This window comes from Cyprinodon tularosa, unplaced genomic scaffold (genome assembly GCF_016077235.1).
Source record: "Cyprinodon tularosa strain WSP-4 unplaced genomic scaffold, ASM1607723v1 ctg17, whole genome shotgun sequence".
Lineage (NCBI taxonomy): Eukaryota > Metazoa > Chordata > Actinopteri > Cyprinodontiformes > Cyprinodontidae > Cyprinodon > Cyprinodon tularosa.
The window spans coordinates 2,225,796-2,231,484 of record NW_024038531.1 but is presented as its reverse complement, the minus strand read 5'-3'; the positions used below and the strand labels follow the sequence as shown (position 1 = coordinate 2,231,484).

The 5,689-nt window shown below is 36.4% G+C and overlaps 1 long non-coding RNA gene across 1 annotated transcript; it reads right to left on the bottom strand.

The window, feature by feature from the left end:
- Nucleotides 1-2,517: 2,517 nt before the first annotated feature.
- LOC119781020 lies at nt 2,518-5,412 on the bottom strand. Its single transcript, XR_005280486.1, has 3 exons — nt 5,337-5,412; nt 2,696-2,792; nt 2,518-2,624 (listed from the first exon to the last, which is right to left on the bottom strand). It is a non-coding gene; the product is annotated as an uncharacterized LOC119781020 (long non-coding RNA).
- Nucleotides 5,413-5,689: the final 277 nt, after the last annotated feature.

Sequence of the window (5,689 nt, the reverse complement as noted above, 5' to 3'; positions counted from 1 at the left end):
CACTCTCTCTGACAGGTGCTGCACCGGCAGATTTAAAAAAGGGGAAAAAATAGAGATAGAGGCAGGCCATCAGGCCAATCCCAGGCCGGCGCTTTGGGAATAATCCTGATTCTCCCTATTGCCAGACCGGGTATGCCCCTCCCAATACAAATTTTGCATTTATGCTTTTCCAACACTAACTGTGTAGTGACATTTCGCATAAATAAATTTAGCCAACTTTACTTTAAGCTTTTTTGCTTTATAAAACCCGTGCCAGCCTCTCACCTTAGTACTATAAGGAATAGGAGGTGGCTCCTCCTCATGTATCTCTTTATAGGGATTGTAGTTGAGTAAAAGATTATAAAAGGAAGAAGAAAATTTAAAATAAAAAAATGTGTCTGGACAGTAAATAATCTAACAGTGCATGTCCCATTCCTAAAGTATTGCTGCATATGTATACAAACCTAACTTACAGATCCAACAGCGGAGTATGCACAAATGTCCGTTATTAGCTTGTTTCCTTGCTACAGACTGCCGTTGTTTTGGTGATGGGCATGTACAGTCGGAAATGTGTCATAGTGCACAAGGCTCTTTAATCTCTGATGTAAATGTGTCACATGAACCTTTTACACTGTGTATTAAGCATACTTTGTACTTTCTTATTATTGTTGAGGCTTTATTTTAACTTACAACTGTTTTGCAAGCTGTAAAATTCTTCTTGCTACTATCTGATATTAGTGTTTCATGATGAGTGGCCCTGTTCAGCAAATAAACACACTTGTGTCGGAATGGCAGCATATATAATTGTTGTAGGGGGGCATGTTATTTTGAAGAGTTGTCGTAGTCAGAGTTTGTGTGAATATTGGGCTGTTGTATGTTAGAGTAATGCTTGGACCCCGGAAATATAGAAAAATCATGTAGTTATCAGCTGTGGCGATCTGTCTTGCATGGGCCTTTGCCATTATTTAAGGTTATAGTGGAGGATTGTAAGAAGAAGATGTCTTCAGGTCCTGGGAATACTGGGGGATCATGTAGGACATAATAGAGAATGTTTGTGGTAAATAATAATCCCTATCTTATATTTTGTTTGTGGACATGCCTTCTTTTTCCCCAAAACATTTTTTTTTTTTGTCATGCACTTAAAGCAAATGAGATGTGGAATATCATTCAAACAAGTTTTATTGTTTAGTTGAGTTACAAAAATTATGAAGGTTGCTAATTGTTTATGTTAGTGGATCATATCCAAAAACTTGATGATTAACTATTAAACTATTTATGATTTGCTTGTTTAACAAGGCAGGTCATAAACATAAAAGTTATTTTAATGTGTACAATGTTATAGAGCAAAATATTTATTTTAACTTGGTTAATATGGTTATTATGTTTGTGGATAACTTCTTTGTCTTGAGCCAAAATGCAGTTTGTAGAGTTGTTTTAATGATAACACATTACTAGTCAAACTACAGTGTCAAATTACACTCTTATGTTGTCAATGTAAGTTGTTTTCTGTACAAAATTAGCTCAAGACTACTTGTATGGATCTGTTTATGTCGCAATTGAATTTAAATCAGTGTTTGACAGCCATTCTTTCATATCATTACCAATAAAAAAAATCAAAGGCAGTTCTGATCTGAGAACGTTCATTTTTTTTCAAATTGCTTATACTTTTAACTGCTTTCATGTGCAATCATGCAGAGTGTTTTTATTGAGGTGTTGATTGCTGTTCAGCACTGTGCTTTAGAATGAAATTACAAGGTAATTGCACTTGTGCATCATTTCTATGTTTAACTACTTGCATAACCCGGGCTATCATGATTAAACCACACATGGATAAACAAAGGTAAATAAATATTCACGGTTAAGCTTAAGATAAATGTTCTTTAAACTTTTCTACTAATAGACTTTTCTATCACTGCAAATAAATACCGGTACTATGAAAGCTGTCATCTGATGTAAATTCCATCAACTTTAAATGACTAAAAGTATTTATTATCAACATCATAAAGAAGCGTCGGAGGTGGAGTTTCTGAGAAAGCTTCAATTACTATATTGTGTCGGTAACTGCATTTTATTTTTAAAAGGGTTAAATTCTTAAACATATTTTTATCCCAAAGCTGGAAATTGTCTTTTTTAAACCAAGTTTGTTATTTAGAAAAAAAGAAAGACTTCCAGTCCTATGCATGAAACAATGATTAAACAAATATGAAATAGGAAATATAAATGCAATTCAACAATTTAATTGCTGTTTCTACTGTCCTGTACTAAATTGCTTGGGTCTAAAAACCTTTTTTTTTCTTCACATTTTACATTGTCTTTATTTGATGATTCAAGGGGGCAGCCAAGTTTGACCATATCACCATTGTCCCACTGAGATCCTAATTCATGCAGCAGTAAGATTGTCACATTATTTAATTTGTAAATTAAATAATGTTAAAAATAACTAGCATCTAGGAAACTTGCCAGCAAACAAAATTGGCGTTTGTTTTTAAAATCTCTGTCCAATTCCTCTCATGTTGGTATGTAGTTTTTTGACCGACATGCAGAATCACATGGAGAACCAGTGAGTTTGATGGTTTTATTTTACAAAAAGCAGCACAAATCTGGAAGTGAAGAACTGCAGGACATCAGTTGAAATTCTGGTAGGTCTGAGGGGAGAAAGCAGACTGATCAGGAAGGAGTTGGTTGATGAAAACTGATGACTGATTGATTTGCTTACTTGAGGGATAAAGGTGAGGTAGCAGAGATATGTAGGGGTCTGATTTGGCGGGCCTTGCAGACTGCAGATCACAGACGGACTGAGGTTCACTGGTTGTCTGGAACAAAAGCAGAATCCACATTAAAAAACATTCACAAGAAGAATATTCCTGGTTTAAGTTTTTGGCTGGAAAACCATCAGGGGTAATAATCCGGCAAAGAGAGATGATCCTTCACCTCCTTTTGTAGAGGAAAGTCATCTTAATAGAGAAATGTTCAGCCACAAGCAAAGAGCCTCTCTAACTGACACCAGAAAAAACAGCAAAACCCATGAGACCCTAACAATTCCTTTATTGTAATAATTGCAATTTCCCCTTATCTATTACAGAGTGCAATGAAAATTCAATGTAAATATAATATTTTTCCATAATGTCTTCTTTGAAGCTGTGGCACTAAAATAGAGCCCTTACTGAATTTAATTCTTATACAGCCTCAGCCACTGTTTGTGGCTGTGCTAACTATGTTTAAGTGGAATTTGAAAACATAAAAAAAGATTTAGGTAGATCTGGTTTAACTAAAATATCAATAATGAAAATATCCTTCTAAATCGTAAATGCTTTAGGACTCTGTATAATTCATTTCTGTCTTGACAATGTTCAAAATAATGTATCTTACGTGTTACAGGAAGAAAATATTTTGGGGACTGGTGGTTCTGAAATTGTAGATGTAAAGCGTTTTTATTTTATATATACATGTGGAGGGTAATATATGTGTGTGTATTTTGAATAAAATTGTATTTATTGCACAGGTGTCCTTTTGGTAGAATTCTAGCTTCATGTGACTGTTTAACTGCAGGGGAATTCTTGCATTTACATATTTGGGTAATAAGCTGTTTCTGAATGTTCTTGCTTTTAACATTTATGAATTATCTAAGAATCTTATTAATGCACAACCTTGTTTGAATGGTTACTATAGCTGAGCAGTTGTGTAAAGAGGCAGGGTTGAGAAGGCCTTCCTCCAGTGTGCCAGTGTTGGCGATCAGATGGGCATATATTCAACACCTGGGCCTGTTAGTGAGGAAGCCACTGATTCAAGAGCAAAAAACAAAAAAACAAGAGTCTGGTCTAGTGTGTAAGGAAGGACTGTGCTGAAGGCTGAGCTGCAAACATACAGTAGGTGTAGGGACGCAGTGGATATAGCCTTGTGAAGTGCAAACAAATGTTTCTCCCTGAAGGCAAACTGCCAGCTGTCTAGGCCAGCAGGGATGGGACCCTTGATGTACTTCAGGAGGATCCTTTTGAAACACTTAGAGATTACTGGGGTCAGAGCAACAGAATGGTAATCTTGAGGCAGGTTATGTTTAAGTTTTGGGCACAAGCGCATGATGGATGACTTCAGGCAGGCAGGGAACATGGAATGCTGCAAGGAAGCTTTAAGGATGTCTGGAAAAAAAACCTCTGAGAGTTAGACAGAGTTCAACCTGACATAGTGTCAGAACCTGCCGCCTGGTTGATGTTGATCTTCCACATGATGAGGGTCACTTAGTACAGCTGCAGGATTAGAGTCTGGAAGTTTATTCTTTCTGCTTCTTGAAGCAGATATGGTTGGAATTGTCTGATTTAGTTATGTTGTTTATACATAAGTTAATTATCTTAACAGTCTATAATTTATAGAACAAAACTTCCTTTAGTGGAAGTTGTTGGCGAAAATACATTAAGTAAAATTAAAAATCTTTTCTTTCGTTGACTACTCAGCTGAAGTATTCTGAAGCAATAGCAACAGAGGGGAGCTTTAAAGCAGAAAGTGTGCAGGGGGAAATCAAGTAAAAATACTAAATAAAATCAATATTCATTTTGAAGATTATCATTATCCTCATCACAGTCTGGTTCAGACTAAATATCCACATTTGCAACCATCACAGTTTTTGCCTCTTTAGACCCATATTTTGGATCAAAGGTAGAACCTCTAGCCATCCTCTGTCTGATCTTTGCAGTATTCCTGAGGGGAAAAAGTCCATCAGACAAGACCCTTTAGGAGTAGCTTGTTCACTAAAGCTTACAAATCAATGTGAAACTTGATTCTTTGTGTTGATCTTGTTGTTTACTACTGTTCCTGCCTTCTAACATTAGTCCCAACAACCCCCTCTGACTTTAGAAATATATGCAGCCCAGCCTGTAGGAAATGAGAGCGACCCTCTTTGTTGAAAAGAAGAAAAGAACAATCAGATAATCAATCATACATACATTCATTTGCATTTAATAAAATTATGTCAATAATTTAGACCATTTTTTGCAAACAGTGAAGGTCAGATGCCTCTTTGTTTTGTTTCTCAAAAACTTTTCAGAATTCCTGGTGAGTTTGCTCTGTTGGTGATTGCACAGCTGTTGAGAAGGAAATACACTTGTTCTGTATGCAAGGACTGTTTTGAGGAACCCAGACATAAATCGTATTTCTTCTTAAAAAAAAAAAAACATCCTTAGAAATAACAAAAGATAAGAACATCAAAAAATTTCTCCAGCTGCCCTTGCTCCTATTGTCTGAATCTGCCTCCTGTGTGGTGTCTTTTGACCAGCCATGCTAGTTGATTATAACATTAGAAGAGATGCATGCTCAGAAGTCAAAATTATAATAGCCTCAACTACTGTAACACCCATGTGTCTTACCTTCGACATTTTCATCTTGCATGCAAATACAGATCCAATGGAGCCGGTAATCATTCATCAGGAAACTGCCTCCAAATGCTAACTGCTTCTGTCCTGCTCATACATTATTCAGCACCATGGATGGGTCAGGCAGCATTAGCCTTCTCCAGTGCCTCACAAACAGTCAGCCTAACTCTTTAGTATATCTGTTTTATTCTGAACATTGAAATTAGTAAGAAGTGCAATGGTTGGCGAAGAATCTGTCTCCTTAGAGTCAGGGGTGAGGATGTGTCACTTGGCTTGCTTCTCCTACCTTATTTTTTATAACACCTTGCCTGCCCCTGATACTCCTCTTCATTATGAATTATATGAGA